The sequence below is a fragment of the Cupressus sempervirens genome, chromosome 7 (assembly GCF_028749045.1).
Source record: "Cupressus sempervirens isolate cs-2001-9-10 chromosome 7, ASM2874904v1, whole genome shotgun sequence".
Taxonomy (NCBI): domain Eukaryota; kingdom Viridiplantae; phylum Streptophyta; class Pinopsida; order Cupressales; family Cupressaceae; genus Cupressus; species Cupressus sempervirens.
The window spans coordinates 637,256,870-637,273,923 of NC_143124.1; the positions used below are offsets into that span (position 1 = coordinate 637,256,870).

The window sequence follows — 17,054 nt, forward strand, 5'->3', positions numbered from 1 at the left end:
CCTATTAATGACTAAATGGTCATGCAGTTGTTTCAAACATGATGTTGGCCAGTAATAATGAGATGGTATTGTTGACGATGGACTAGCCTATGTATGGGACTAAAAGGAAGACTCAGATTTAGACTTATTTGTAGCACAATGAGAGCCTTGGCCTTTAGCATCTTGCTCTATTATGTGTTGATATATTCTCAAACATCAAGGAGATGCACTAGAGGTGTGAGCTTGGAGGGTTTGAGTCATAGTTCCATGACTCAGACTCGACTACAACTTGTGTATGACTCAACTATGACTCAGGTATGACTCGACTACGACTCAAGTATGACTCAACAATATGAAAAAACCCTTGAAATTTAGAGATGTTTAAGAATTTATAACTTGTTTCATGCACCCATTATTGAATAAAGCTTAAAGACACTATAACATAATCAAGTAGAAGCTAATTTGATCACATACATAAACATACATCCATCACATAAGTACAGACAAGGAAAATATATATATGACATGTAATAGTTACTAAATGTTACATGCCAAGTATATATTTCCTTGCCTATACGTCTATCTTCAGTAAATACAAAATCCTTGCTAAGGAGTAGAAAATCATGTCAAAATATTAATGAAATTAGTATACAAAATAACATTAAGACAATCTCTACTGTAAGCTATTTTTTGGGCTATGCCTTGCATCTTGCACTAGCCTTATCTTAGTGATTGATACAGATTTACTGCATTAATCATATACTATTGAAGTTGGGGGCTCACAGACGAGCATTGCAGCTTCTTCCCCAAGCATATCAAAGTAAGTGTAATACTATAAACTATTGTAGCTTTAAGATAAAGAAACCTCTTTCTGCAATATGCGTGGATCATGACCATTAGACCCGGCGAATAATGGCATAACCCACATGACTCGGCCGAGTCATGCAGCTCATGTGCCATGACCATTAAGTCATGGCTCCGGGTTATCAAAACCCGCCAACAACTACACGGCCTGCAACCCATCTAAACTCGCATTACTTGCCGCAAGTTATGGAACACCAGTTTTAGTTTATGCCCAAGCCTTTGTCTACTTATTGTAAGATATAATGCACTAGAGACAAGTTTGATGAGCTTAAGAGGGAGGATTTCTTTAGGTTCAAGAAGATTCGGAGAGAGCTTGAGATGGAGGGTGCTAGGTCCTTTGCAAAAGATTCGCAAGCTCAAGAAGCAAAGTGGCTTTAGAAGCTCCTTGTTTGGTCAAACATTGGAGCCAATTGTACTTTATTGTGTTAATCAAAGTTATAAGAAGCTCTTTGTCATTCCAGTGTGAGAATGTTGCCCTTGCTAAGAGGGAGTCTCTTCTCAGAGGAAGTCTCAACATCAATTGCTCTTTAATGGAAATTTCTCTGAGATGGAAAAATATGAGGTGAAAGCCCTTGACAATTGTTGCTCTTTAATGCATATTTCTATGAGATGGAGAAATATGAGGTAAAAGCCCTTGAGAGATGTGCCTTTTTCCACAAATGGTAGTAGCCATGGTGGACGTCATGTTGAGTGATCCCATGACATTATCATGTTTAGTGATTCCGTGATGTGCACTTGTGAATATGCTTCTTTCCACACATGGGAGTAGCCATGGTGGACATCATATTGAGAGACTCCATAGCAACGTCACATTGAGAGACTCCATGATGTGAGCTTGTGCATATGTTTCCACACATGGGAGTAGCCATGGAGGACATTATGTTGAGTTATTCTATATCAACTTGAGAGATTTCGTGATAAAAATATTTTCCACAAATGGGTGTAGCCATTGTGGGTGTCATGATTAAAGATTATGTGACATGGATGGCTAGAAAGATACCTCACTGGCTAAGACGAGGTGTTAGAGATATAGCTTCAGGAGATATCTTTCTATGCAAAATTTAAATTAAATAAATGATTGGTATAGCAGTCTCAGTAATGTATTGTTGTTTATGTGCTATTGAAGTCATGCCATCACAATCATAGTGGCAGGATTTCCTATACCATTACTTCACATTTAATGTCAGCGAATATCTTAGTATGGGCAAGTCACTTCAAGATAATGATTATTCTAATGACAGACTATTGAAGAGACATCAGCATGGTAACGACAGACTATGAATGGTCTTCAGCTTAATAACAGCAGACAATGAAGAGACACTTGTATCACATCGTTTGTATTGTCGTCACTTCAAGGTCACGATAGACTCCTCATCATCATAAGACAATAAAGTCCCTTCTTCATGTTAGCAGTAAGGTTCTGTCATATATATGGCATTTTCATTTTTCTATAGATGTTTATCATTTGTCAGGACAATTGCATGTAGGCAGCACTCTTTCCTATTTGCAGAGATATACAGATTCAAAGTAGAATTTATTATTGCTTTGTAAATCAGACTTCAGGTTTTTCATTAATAAAGTGATTCTTGTGTAGTTGGGTTTTTGCCCTCGAGTTGCAGGATTCTCCAAGAATAATTTGATTTGTCTTTTTTTCTCATTTGTTTTGTTTGTTGTTGATCTTCATTTCTAGTTAAATTTCCAACAATAAGACCCAAAATTCACATAATGATTATTTATATAATTATTTACAATTTTCTTAATTTAATTTTATATAATTATTAATATCCATCCAAAAAAATTAGTGGTCTCTCAAATTCATGGAAACTTCAGTCGTCCTTAAAGCTACTATACCAAGTTCATACCCATAGGCCTCAAACCGAGTTTGGGTACACAAACCAGTACGAGTACGTATGTGGGCACCTGCTAGGGGCATATAGGGTGCACACCCAGCATCATGGGTGCACCTAGGTGCACACTTATGTGCACCCACGGCATTGGTGTGAACTTGCACACCCAAGTGCACCTACAATGTTGGGTGTGCACCCACGGGATTGGGTGCGTACCTGCACACCCAAGTGCACCCACAATGTTGCGTGCGCACCTCGAGCCCACCAAAGGAAAAGTGGGCTAAAATAAATAAAATAACATTTTTTTAATTATTTTTGCTTCCTCAAGCCTAAAATGGCCCGATATATGACCTTCAAACATATTCAATTCATTTTCACCTCTCAATTTGCTCTTCAAATATTTTATCTCTATCTTGGCATTTTGAAGGTAGCTAATTGTATTCAAAGGAAATCAATTGTGAAGTGCCAAAAAGCTTCCACAAAGGAGATTTTAGTTTTTAAGGTCTGCATTTAGACTCTATTCTTTAGTCTTTTGATAAAAAGAGTCAAACTTTTGATGGATTTTCTCAAGTTTGTGAAGAACTTTTTCAAGTACGTATTTTTTTCCATTTATTTTATAGAATGCAAAAATGGTTAGTAGTCAAAGTTCAGTGGGTTGGAAGGGAAGTCAAAAATTCAAAATTGATTAAGGATATCCTCTATGAAGACATATCACAAGAACTTCACAAATTCATGGAGGTGGGGAATTTGTTTGAAAATGTAATGTTTGCAATGTATAATAAAATGGCTCATATTACCAAGTGAAACTTCATTTTATGTACACTAGTGGTAAAGGGATTAATATGTGTGAGGGCCTAGATAAGATGGGGATGGCTATTATACAAATAGCAACATTTATAAAAGAACGAAAAAAATAGGTTCCAGGGGAGAGATTTCTAGCACTACTAAGGGAAGGAAACATGCTCATTTTCAAAGAGGACATTCAGCTATCAAGTTTTGCTCCCATGACTTCGAACACCACTTCTCCTAGTGATACTGCCCAACAGACCCATCCAACTCTGATGAGGGGCAAGATGGAGCTCAACAAAATCCAAGTACTCAAGCTATTCAGGACCTTCCTATACACGTGATTGGTAACACCCATGAAAATGATAGAAGCAATACTCAAGAGGAGCGATTTTTCTATGGAGATGGTTGGGGCAACCCATTTACAAGAGCAGCTAAAATGATGGCTAGAACTAGTTTGTGATATTTTGAACAAATCTCTGAACATTGTGCTGATGGTTCCGTATAATTTGTAACTAGTTTTAGTCACAAGGTGCAGTAGGCCGTTTTTTGTTTTTTGGAACTGTGAACAGCCTCTGTTATGTTTTTGAGGCATTCATCCTGTGATTAAGTTGATGCTCTATCTCTAATAGAAAAAAAGAACAAAAAATGTTGACAAATTGATTGCAAAAGGAAAACAAAGTGGTTAGAGTTCTAGAAAGAAACAAAACAATGGTATTACCCTCTCAAACAGTTATGGCCTTCACACATCCTTTCTTTCCTATGACCTCTACGGAAGATGAAGATGAAGAACCACCAATCCCCACCCATAAGAGAATTCCATTGCAAAGGGTGTTTAAAATGAACAACACAAAAGTTTGCATGGTTGCAGATGCTATGGTAGAGGCAAGATATGAGCACAAATTTTGGACACCATGCACTGTACACTCTAAATTTAGTGATGCAAGCAATTGGTACCCAAATAGAGTGGGTTAAAGAAGTATACCAAGAGGCCAAGGAGATCCAAATGTTTGTGACAAACTACCATATGTCACAAGCAATTTTCAGAAATTTTTCAAAATTGGAATTGTTGAACTTGAAGGCAAATTTTGTTTATTTATTTTCATAAATTCATTTACGTCACATTTTATATAATTGATTTTTTTGCATCATTTCTAGATTTTATCTGTGTTATTAACTTACTATTAACATGTTCTTAGGTTGTTGAGACTTCCTTTGCATCTCACACAATTGAAATGAGATGACTTTTGAAGGTGAAAGAAAGAAGCATTAAGTCAAATGGTTATTAGCCACCAATGGGATATACGGATGTAATCAAATTAAGTGAGGGCCCAAAAGGTTGAGGCATTGATCTTGGATGATGATTAGTGGGTTCATGTGTATTAAGTATTGGAATTCACTAAACTTATCATGTCTATGCGACGGTTTGCTAATATTAATGCACCATGCTTAGGGGATGTCTATGGTAGCATGGACACAATCTTCAAGAAAATAATAATGGTAAGTTATAATACATTCCTTTGTCCTTGTTTATTGGGAGATATCTAAATCAACATAACTTACATCATTTGATCTCCCAGGTAGTACAAAGGAGAGAGAATGATCCTAACGACACTGTTTACAATAGGGTGGAAGCAATTGTTCGTCATCTTTGGAACAAGATGATCATATCATTGGACCTCCTTGCATATGCCCTATCTCTGAAGTATTGTAGCACTTCCGGACTTTCTACCCCTTGGAGACTACCGCCATATAGAGATTTTTTGAAGTTGCTATCGGGTATAAGCAAGCATTTAGTAGACTCTTCAAAGACTGAAAAGTGGAGTCAATTGTTAGGTAAGAATTTGGATCATTTGTCTCAGGAAAAAATTAGACCACTTGTGTTGTCAAACACCAATCTACAGTGGATGCTATTACATTGTTAGTACATCCATGGTCAAGATTGTATGAACCTCCAACCTCCTGCAATCAAGATCCTCTCACAAGTTGTTCTTCTTTCTTTTTCCACATATTGTACCAACCACTTTTCTCGAGTCTTAACCAACATCATATTATATCAAGCAAATACAGTTAATAGTTCATATTCATAGGAAGATAGTTATAACAGATACGTTCATGTGAATGAGATTTATGATTACACTCAGTTAAGCAGAAAAGTTCATAAAATAACAATTGAAGACAACATCAATGAATTTAACAAGGAATTTAAAATCTACATACCATAGAATTCAAAACTGAAAACCGTCTAGGGATGCTTCTGCAAAAACCAGGCTAATCCATAAATACTGCTCAAGGAAGAAATAGATATACTACTATATCATAATGACAAATACCATCAAATACCACTATATAATCTAGGGTATCAAATACCACTGTATCATTTAGGACATCAAATACCACTGTATCATTTAGGGCGTCAATTACCATTGTATCATTTAGGGCATCAAATACCAATGTATCATTCCTATTCTTCCTATTGCTAATTATAGCAATAACATACGACTAGAAGATATGCTCATATTCATTATTCATATAAATAAAAGACTGAAATAATAGTCCATCAGATAAACTTATCTATTGCATATAGATATATTCCATGTTCAATTGGAAGATCAACCGATCTAACTAGTTATCAATTACATTGGCGAGAAAAGTTGCTTTCATTAAAGAAAATAACTTAATCAATGATATAAATCAATCCATCATATCTTTCGCTTGTATAGACATCATAAGAGTAAAATACCTGTTGCCAACAAATGTTTGAATGCATAACTTATCTTTGTTTGGGCATGTCCTGACATCTTGTGGAGAGGGGAAACATTGTGAGGGGCTTAACCTCCCAACCACAAACCCTCAAAATATCCCCACAAATCTCATTCGAGAAAGACCCTCCCTACCCGGAATAGACATGGAACACCTTGTCCAGCTACTAAGCATTTTGGTTCTTAATTTCATCACTCGACTTGGCAACAGGGTACATATTGGACAAACATGAGCTTATTAAAAATTTCTTTAAGTTATCATATCAAATCTGATTCCTATTCCTTGTTCTTGTAGAACTTCCTTTCTACCTCTTCACCCTCTTTCTTGGCCATCTAGCCAAGGTGAGTCCTTGGTATCTATTCATTAATGAAATCGGTACATTTGTTGAAACTCAGCTAATGGAAAGATGATAATTTATTACTAGCATGAAGCCGTCCTTGTGACTCAAGGATTTCTCTAAACAAAAACCAGAGAATTATATTTCAGAAATAAAGGACAAGCTGATTCGAAAATGAAAACATAAACATTGCATATTCGTTTTGTTTCAGATTCGAACATGGTCAAATTACATGGTAAGCTTGATCGAATGAACAATTCATTATTCATCTTTTACTTCACAGTCATGCATTGAGAAAATAACATTGGCAAATCCTTAAAACCCATTTGCATCTAGATTTTGGATGCAATATATATACCAGATAAAAGAGTAGAAGTTATCCACATAACCTGATCAATGATGGAATGAATTCAATTAATCCCGACTGCTCGGCTCTCAATGATTTGGTTTGCCAAAACAGATGTCTGATACAATCCCTTGTCAAAAGAAACGGCAAGCTCGGTTTCAATTTCAATACCGGGGCCATGTAGGAGTAAGAACACAAAAAGAAAGAGAAAGTGAAGGAGAGCAATATCGATGTTTTGCTGAAAGGAATGCAATCGAAGAATATGTCTATGCAAGAGAAGGCTTGAACTGAAGCCACGGCTCAAGATGGCAGTTATAAACAAGATCGGCTTCTTGGTTCACCAATTCCAAAAGAAAGAATATCGCCAAGTGGACTCATCGTCCCTAACAAAGACTTATATTTAAAAACAAAAATCGAAGGACTCCTTATTAAAAGAAGAATTTATAATTATATATATTATTTTATAATTATGTCATCATACTATTATTGTGTCCAAGATCATACCTATAAGGTTACGCATATCTATATACATATATAATTCAGAGGATTTATTTTATCTTCATATCCTCCCAATGTGTGTATATATATATATACGTATGTTAATAGAGATGAGCTTGGATAATTTATTACCATGTTGGCATCATACCTTTAAACATATGTGCATTTATATATATAATGAAATGATGAGGATGCCAACATAAATCATCAAAGGTACAAATTTTGATTATGTTTAAATATTTATATGTTTTATATGTTGTCCAAATAGCTCATAGTATCGTCCAACGTACACCCTTACTTGCCTAGTCATTTACCCTTAGCCATGGTGATTCAAAGTTCATACCTATTTGCCCAATGATGGTGGCGCCCTTGTGCCCAATTCTTTTTTGACAATGTTTCCACCCCTTTCACGTGTTTCCTACAAGAAAATTCTCCACAATTAAATCATATTCCTCAATATACAAATAAATATCATAACAAGTTATTAATCATAAATAATCACAACAACTAACCGCCTTTTCACTTCCCATGAATTCATGATAAATAACCAACTTTCCAAATAGCATTAAAATATCATCATAACGGTTAGCTAGTACACCAATCTTCATATAAAATTATAACAATTAACCATCTTACCATTTCACATGATTGTAACTAATTTTACTCGTCAACGGACTTCATATGAAACCTCAACAGTTATATGAACATTTCAAATGGAGCCAAATTTTGGGATGTGACACATGTATTGTATAATTTAACACTCAACATTCTTGAATTTATCTTGCATTTTTTTTTTGTTGGTTTTCTCTCTAGGTTACTAGCTCTTCTACCACTAAACAAAATTGGAGTATATACTCCATTATCCATTTAATGAAGCATAACCAGTTGGCTGCAAAACGAGCTGAAGACTCGGTGTTCATTCATTCCAATTTGTGCCTTGTGTCACATAAGGATCTCCAATACAAAAAGGAGGCAGCAAATCAGGATCTTGTTAGAGCCACTATGGCAATGTGGATGATGATGTCGATGATGACATACCAAATGGTGCATCTGGTACAAGTGGCACCACTTTGGGTTCAAATGATGATGATGATCTTGATCTTGCAGCCGCTGAAAATCCAATAGACTGATTTTTTTAGTAATATTATGATTTTTTTCATAATCCTTTTGATGATTGATGAGCATTGCATCATATATCATGAACTACATTTTGTGATTCAATAATTGTAATGATTGTCAATGGAATTGTGAGCATAGACATATATGATATCTTTGATATGGCTTATTCAAATATTTTTCAACTAAATTGGCATTTGGCATTGATCAATCATCAAGTATCATACTATGAAATTATTTAGTTTTAGAATTATGTATATTTCTCTTTTTTTTTGTATAACACACACATACCAATAAGTACCCAAATCCTTAGAAAAATTCAAGTACCCACACATCAGGTTCTTGTACAGGCACCTGTCACCGAACCCAGACTGGTAACTTAGCCTTGAAGCCAATCTCTTTGTGAGTGTTTCTTACTGACATTTGTGATCAAATCAAAAAATTAGGAAATGAAGATATATATAAAAAATTGAAGGAAAGGAATATAGATGAGTTGGGGGAAAGGGGAAACTTGCTCATTGTACAATCAAGGGTTTAGTCTTGTGCTTTACACACACCTAATTGGAAGATAACAAAGAGGATTTATGAAGTTCACTCAGACTTGGGCTTTGAATAGGGATCATTGGTTAAAAATGTCTTTCCGGTAATGTGAATGTAAATGCTACTTTTCAAGTTCAGAATAATACTTTGAATAGGAAAGTGACATTCAGGGAAACAGTGTGTCCAGAAGAGGTGTGCATGCTGACACTCATTTGCAGTTTTCTGTGGTCCGTGGTTACGAACAAGGTTTAAAACTAGATTCCTTCAAATGTTGTTGCTAGAATCTATATTGACAAAACATTCTATACTGATTCGTTAACAATTACTCAGGAAACAGTTGACCTCCATCATGAATATACTCATGTCTTCAATGGGAAACAAGAAGAGTGTTTCAAAATTCTAGAGATGGATGCAATGAGGAAACATAGAGATATTGTCCAACCATTTATAAATTTAATAAAGAATTAGTAAGACCCACAAGGAAATAAAGTGGCAAGAAAACAAATTTCAGAAGAAGAAAGAGACCGAAAATTCTAACAACCAGAGCGATTACGAACATACTAAATATTGTGAAATGCTTCAGCTCCCAAAAACTAATTAACAATAGAAAAAGATACTAAACTCCAGATCGTAAGGTCTTCAAAAAGAATGGCTCACTCTCACATTACTCTCCAATAAAACAAGGAAAGTAAAAATACTCCCATTCTAGGATGAATCACAGAATATGATTTGAAATATTGATTAAAAAAATTACATAATCAAATTCTCAAATATATCAATCTAAAATTAAAAGATCTAAAACTAAAAGTGTGAAAAAAAATTTGTCATGGTATAATTATAAACAAATAGCAGAACTTATAAATAAATGATACAGCATTGAAATGAAATAAAAGAAAGGTTTCTAATGATTTCTGACTATCCCCTTTACTTTAACGGTCGTGGTTCTTCTGTTACGAATTTTAATCAAATTATTTGTTATTGTAATTTGTAGCTGAAATCTTTGAAGATTCCATTTTTAGAATATTAGCATAATTGATTTGCATGCCATACCAATGTCACTCTGCTTCAATTGTTTGAACAATTGCTGGAATTAGAAATTGGACTGGACAATCTTTTCGAGGGATTTTAACCTGATTCGTTTCCACGGATTCAATAGGAGTTTAAACCCTCTCAAAAAAATCAAAACTTCAAAGATATGAACGCCAAATAGCTCCAGCAAAGTAAAGTAACAGTGAGGGCTACTGAGATTTAGTGTTTGGAGAATTTATTTAACAAACGAAGACGACTAAGGCAAATCCAACATGTAAAGAGACAATATATATGAGCTCAGCTACATCCATACCGATTTCAACGGAGATAAATGAAGGCGAATGCAAACGAGAAAATTGGTGTAGAGAGTTGAAAGACGTTGGGAGAGAATAAAGAGACCATCTGCAGGTCTGAGAAATACAGGTAAAAGCCACTCCACATAGTGAGATATTGAGAAGGAAAGCCGACAATTTATACGGACGATGACAGTGACAATAAAATAGCATTGAACTTCCCCTCGTGAAATCCAGGGGCGCCAATGTTTTTCACTTGTCTCTTTGTTTGGGGTTAGGTGTTGAAAACTTTTCTTCACCTTCGGTATTATTTTCGAAAAACAGAAATCCTCATGAACGCTCTCTACGCTTTTCTCGATACCCGAGTATCGTCGTACAGTCAACTTCACACGTTATGGGGAGGAGGAAAGTGCACAATGAAATGAAATAGACAACTAGGGGAGAGGACCCAGTAGTTGAACGGGTTCCAATTGTTGTGATAGTAATTGTTCACTTAATGTCCAATTTTTTTTGAAAAAATTGTACCAATACTTGTGACTTTAAAGTTGTTAATACAATGATGATTACTCAAAATTGAATGAAAATGTATTTTTTGTTTTAAAAAGTAACCAATGATGTGATGCCACATCAGCTGTTTAACTATGAGTATCTTTTATGCGCTATTATTGGTCTCACTTTTTTTTTGGCCTGTTTTGGACAACTTGGCAAAAAGCATGCTGATGTGGCATCATAACAGGTGATGTGGACTTCAAACCTTAGTTATAAGTAGGCGACTCGCCAAGTAAGCTACTGTAAAAAATTGGAAACGATTTGAAATTTTTACGTAAAATTTTGATAAGCGTAAAGTTAGGGTGTTCAACTACTGGGTCCTCTCCCCTATAAGGATTAAGGAATTGTGAAAGAAAAGAGTGCACATTTCTTTTTCATCTTTTACTTTGAAAATAAAATAAACTTATGAAGTTTACAATTTATACATTCTATGGAGAGAAGTGCATAGGGAGAAAGAATGAATGGTTGTAGGTGTTTTAGTGATCAGACAGGAAAAGATCTTGTATAAGAGATATAAACTAATTTTATCTTCTTTCTGATTTTCGTTCTTTTGTTATGATTTTTTTTATCAGAAAACTAGTGATTTTATGTTATTCGTCAAACAATTGACAGAGATAACCTTTCTCCAAGTTGTTATCTTATTGTTCATAGATATACTATTATGTAGCACATTCAAAAAGAAAGTATCATTCTATTTCAAACAAATATTTTACTATAAAAAAAACATGGTCTTTCCTCCCAAACCTTCTTGGGAATCGTTAATCGTTATCTACTCATCTCACATCGCAGATGATGAGATACGGTTCTCAACTATGTCATTAGCAATCTGGTTTTACCTTTGATTGTTGCTAGTAAGTAGTCTCCATCCTCATGAACCCGAGTGGAATTGAACTCTTTCACATAGTGGGATTTTTCTACCTCATTGGCTTTGTTCACATGGCAACCTTGGATGTTCTTAGCACAATTCTTTTATCTCTTCATTGGTGTTGGGATTTTTTTGTATGTCATTTTTTTATTTACTCAACCACGCCTTGTTCTACTCATCCATGTTCACAAGGTCAAACAGTCTTGTTGGGACTTAAAATTGCATGCACATTTTGAGTAGCATTCTGGAAACTAAGTCTCAGTGAGCCCCTATAAGTGCTTTCCATGCATACGTCACCTTTCATTCAGTACATGCATGTGTTTCATGATAATAAGTTGTCATCTCGAGTCATTTTGAGCATTCAAGAAATTTGCATTCTTGCATAAGTGTCAAACAGGTATCAAAAGCCTAGTTTGCATATGAACACCTTGTGACCAAAAGAGTTTCATGATTTGCCACTTTGGGAGTGTCTAGTAGCATATCAGAGAGCTTATGTCCCAAATTTCAAGTTGTTTCGATATGTTTTGATAAGGTTTAAAATTCTCCAAAGTTGGTTGTTCATTGTTGTCGTGTTGATGCACATTGTGTAGAATTCTGGGAAGCCTTGTTTGATAGTGAATATTTTATGACCCCTTAAGCATTTTGGAGAAATGGTCATACCCCTACATTGTCACTATAAATGGCACCCTAAGTTTGCAATTTCAATGTCTGATGAATCCGATTGATAAGATTCCCAAGCTGATTCCATTTGCAAAAAACTTAGAACTACCTAGTTATCTTTTTAACAATTTTTAAGTAGCCCTATTTGACCAATCATAACTTTGACCCAATTGACCTTATTGAGAAAATTCTTTTTCCATTACATTCTAGGCATAAGAGACATGTTGTGTTCTAATTTTGAGCTCATGATGGATCCATTTGACTAGTTTTCAAATGTGATTCCAAATGAAATTTTTGAAGTTTTACTAGTAACTAGATGTGCAGATTGATCAGGAGGTTCATTTGGGATGTTATAACTTTGAAACTATGATAGATGAAGCCAAAGGAATTTCATAACTATGATCTACTCTATAAATATTTCTAGCATGTCAGTTTGCAAGTTTTTACCAATCCATTTGCACACTTTCCCAGGTCCATTCCATTTGTGAAAAATCCTGTTATGCCAACATTTCTAATTCTGTAATTCTCAGAGCTCAACTTTACATGCTTGCAAATCACATCCACTTATTTGTCATAAGCCCAAATTGTAGATTCACACTCTTCGTATGAAAGTCTACTAATGTTCTAGATTTCATTTCCCCAGATGATCATTTGACTTCTTTTCAAAGCTGAAACCAAATGCAATTTCATGTTTCTAAAATATTATTTGCAGGATCAGTTTGAAATAGGTGACTTTGGCGATTAATATATTTTGATCTGAATGTCGTCATAAGATGAAATCTAACAGGGTAAAAGAATGTGGAATACAGAACAAATTTATCAAGTGTCGGACTTCGATTACTTGATTCAGTCAGTTTTTAAGACCGGTCTTGAGGCCTCCTCGCATAGAATTAACATTTGTCAGAAAAGGAAAGTATGAGTTTAACTAGTGATCCAAATTGATTTTAATCAGTTCAAAAAGTCAATCAATGGATTCTAGGAGATTCAGGTGTTTAAAATGAAAAATAATAATAATAATAATTAGTTGGACCCACTTTGGACCCTAACACAATTTTTTAGACCGATAGGGTGTTATGGGGCATGAAGATGTTTAAAGGATATTGTAATGATTCAGACCATTAGATATTGTAATGATTTAGACCATTATAATATGTTTCATAATGTATATATCATCATGCAAGAGCATAAGGTTATGTGGATTATACACACAATGAACATTTGTAGAGGGAATAAAGACCCAAAAAACAAAGTCATATTTGGGACACTATTTCTTTTCCTAACATGACCCAAAGCAACCAGATGGGGTGTTTTCACATATCTTTCACTGTATAAAATGTGGGTTAAGAGAAGATGTAATGCTCACATGGATGAAATAGAAAGAATTTGATGAGGTGGATGTGGAGAGAAGAGTTGTTGACCTTTTAAATAACATGTGGAGAGCCACAAACTAAAGATGTGTCAATTTGTGGCTATATTTTGTTAAAGAATGTTGAACCACATTGAATCCATGGTAACAGGAGTAGACTTATTTCAAACATGTCTGCAAGTTGCCTCTTAAACCTTGCTCATGAGAGTGAGCTTCAATATAAGTTGCATGCACACAGAACCAAGGGTCAATCAAAGAGCGGACACCTCAAAGCAACAGATGAAATATTCACAAATTCAAATGCCTATTCTGCAGAGTACACACATGGATCTCCAAACTAATAGGTGAATGTGACTTGACCAAATAGATCGATCATGAGGGAGCTTTTACATAGAAATGATGTGTGATATCCAATAGATTGTAACTAAGGACAATTTAACAATGTTATTTCTTGTAAACCGTTATTAGAAACTTTCTCATACCTCGATGCGTTGGAGAATCTTTTAACGGCGAATGAATTTGAAATCAAGGGGAGTAGGCAAGTTTCCAATCAAAGAGGAATATTGTGAATTATCATACCAACTTACCATTGAAATCGTAGGAAGATGAATGAATGTTCATCCTCCGTTGTCTAGTTCGCGCAGCGGAGTTTGGAGTCATAAACGCATCTAATTGCTAATTGTCGGCCCAACCGTTGCAGAATATGGTGCATGCCCTGTATGGAAACATTAACATTGATTGGACATTTGCGCAGATTATAAGGGTCTGAACAAGAGATGCTAGTAAGTGGAGATTAGCTTAAATATATCCTTGCAGTGTAGGAAGGATTAGGGACTCTCCCTCAGTTCTTTGAAAGATGTGACCACTAATTTTCAAGTGTAATAGAGGCACGTATCTTCAATTTGAATGCATGCAAAAAGGCGTTGATTGCAGACAAATATGGGTTGAACCCCTTTGCTTGTTTGAGATAAGTTTCCAGTCAACGCTATAGGCATGAAATCGAATGGATTGTTATTTTCTTCGGTGTGGTTCCTTGCAAAATCCGTACTGTGAACCTCTACCATTTAAATCTCTAACTAACCTTTTTGAAATAACACAAAAAGGAAAGTAGATTCAATTTTTAGTTACTACATTGACACGCAACCCCTCTCAACTTGGATAAAAGTATTAAATCGGGAAAACCGTTATTAATAAGGGCCCCGATCCAATCGCAGGCCATGGGCATGCATATAGACTCAACTAGAACCAGAGAGATTAGAAACAACCAAAGCGACCGGGAGTGTTGACAAATCATGCACAGGGGGCATTTGTGCCTGAAATAAAAATGGCTCTAAGGCTGTTACCCCACATTTGTTGTGTTGTGGGTTTTTCTTACGTCTTTATAGTCCGGTTGTTAACATTTAAAGAGAGAAGCTTATAGAAAAGTGGAAGCTCGTACTTGTGGGTCCCAGTAGAGCCCGATGGTGATGCTAAGGTGTAATTTTGATGATCTGCACAAGCAATGACAAGTGACAATGTGGACCAACCCAACAATAAGCACATGATAGCTAGCACGCATTCTGAGGTGATGAGTTGGCAGAGGGGGACACATGGAAAAACGCCGTATAGTCATGAATGATGTGGTAGATGATGACATGACATGCAACAAAGTGATGTGACAACACATGGAAGGGGTGATGATGTGGCAAAGCAAGGCAGACTTGGAGATAGACTGTTCAGATCTTGACACATGATAGCCAACCAATGGTTGACACATTGTGACGCGCATCAGTGGGCCCGCACATCTAAGGTTGAGGTTCTAGTGAATCAGGTAGAGCCGCGTGGCGCTGAGGTGGCAGTTGCCCAGTTGGAAAGATGATACGACAGTTTACATGGCAATGATGAGGATAGTATGACCAATGGCATGCCACCACATATCACCAACCGATCAACCAGGTTTGACCCAAAATTAGAGGGGAAGAGAAATTCAAAATAATAGTTTAGTTTTTTCTCATAAAGTCAGAATGCACATGCAGAGTTTAAATAAAAAGGGGGCTTTATTATAAAGTTTTAACTTTATAATTAAGCAAATATTTGCATTTTTTGATGGCATGTTCACCTATTTTGTCTGAGATCTTCAACGGGATGCCCTAGGCCTAATTTTTAAGGAAATATAGGACTATCATATATCAACGGAAAGGTCTCAGAGTCTAGTTTTCATTTCTTTCCATTAGATCTTGTATAGGTAGTAGTGGTGAAAGTTACTCCTAGATTTTCTTGGAGTGCTCCATTTTCCAACTATATTCTGGTTTAGTAGTTCAATTTTAGTTTGTGACAAAATGGTGAAATGGGTATCCATCAAACTTGGAGATGGTCTTGCTAGTAGTGTTATTTTGTCTCCTAACTAGTTTAATAGGACTTTTGACAACATTTTGTAGCACATCTAATTTTCTTTCAAAAATGGGTTTATCAACATTTAGGGATGGATATTTGCAAATTTGTTATACAAAATGATTAGATTTGATCTATTTTTTAGTTGTAGAAAGAGGAGAAAAGCTTTACTTCAACAATGGATGAAGAATAAAGTGGACAAGTGCCAACTATTGATTAGATCTAGGATTTTCATTCTTGTATATCTTCTTTTTCTCTTTCTTTGTGCAGGGTTGGTTCCAGTCTTAGGGACAAGTTTCCATAATTGTGATTCCACCATTTTCTCAACATTCTCTTTTGTATGAACAACGATAATGAAGTTATAGTCTTAAGTTTTGGTCTATTTTGTGTTTCATGAGTTATTTTCATGCATTTTGCATGTAGTTGTCTTAAGGAATTAATACAAAGCAACAAAATCACCTAGTTTCATTCTGATTGTTGTCTCTTATCTCTGTTGTTTGCAATCTTTTGAGATTTATGGACAAAGAACATAGATCCCAATTGCAACTCATTTTGGATTGTATGTTTTGATGTGTTACTCCATTGATTCAAAGAATCAAGTAAATGCTTGATATGTCTTAACAGAGTTGCAGATTTCATGGAAGGATCTGATGAGTATGAGATTCATTATGAACATTGACATCTGATTCACAAGGTGAATAGATAGATCAAAGTGTCCTAATGTATGTTGTAATTTGTGGAATACCCAATGGATAGGGCATTGATCAATCATATGATCTATAAATTTCTTGTTTTTTCATATGTGGGCTATGGTAAAATCAATCTATAATCAAAATCATTTTTCCT

At 35.4% G+C, this 17,054-nt stretch overlaps 1 protein-coding gene across 8 annotated transcripts in view; it reads right to left on the bottom strand.

Annotated features, from left to right (window-relative positions):
- The window catches only part of LOC149548297 (uncharacterized), a 149,283-nt gene extending 138,605 nt beyond the window's left edge, over window positions 1-10,678 (bottom strand). For 3 of the 8 annotated variants that reach the window (XM_089792389.1, XM_089792387.1, XM_089792383.1), the window contains exons 1-2: window positions 10,419-10,555; window positions 7,764-7,838 (exon numbers count right to left, since the gene is read on the bottom strand). The gene's annotated coding sequence lies outside the window, so the exon portion shown is untranslated. Of the gene's footprint in view, window positions 1-7,763; window positions 7,839-10,126; window positions 10,207-10,418 lie in introns of those variants that run through there. The other 5 variants (XM_089792390.1, XM_089792391.1, XM_089792384.1 and 2 more) reach the window with 5 other exon arrangements.
- Between the last annotated feature and the right edge of the window lie 6,376 nt (window positions 10,679-17,054).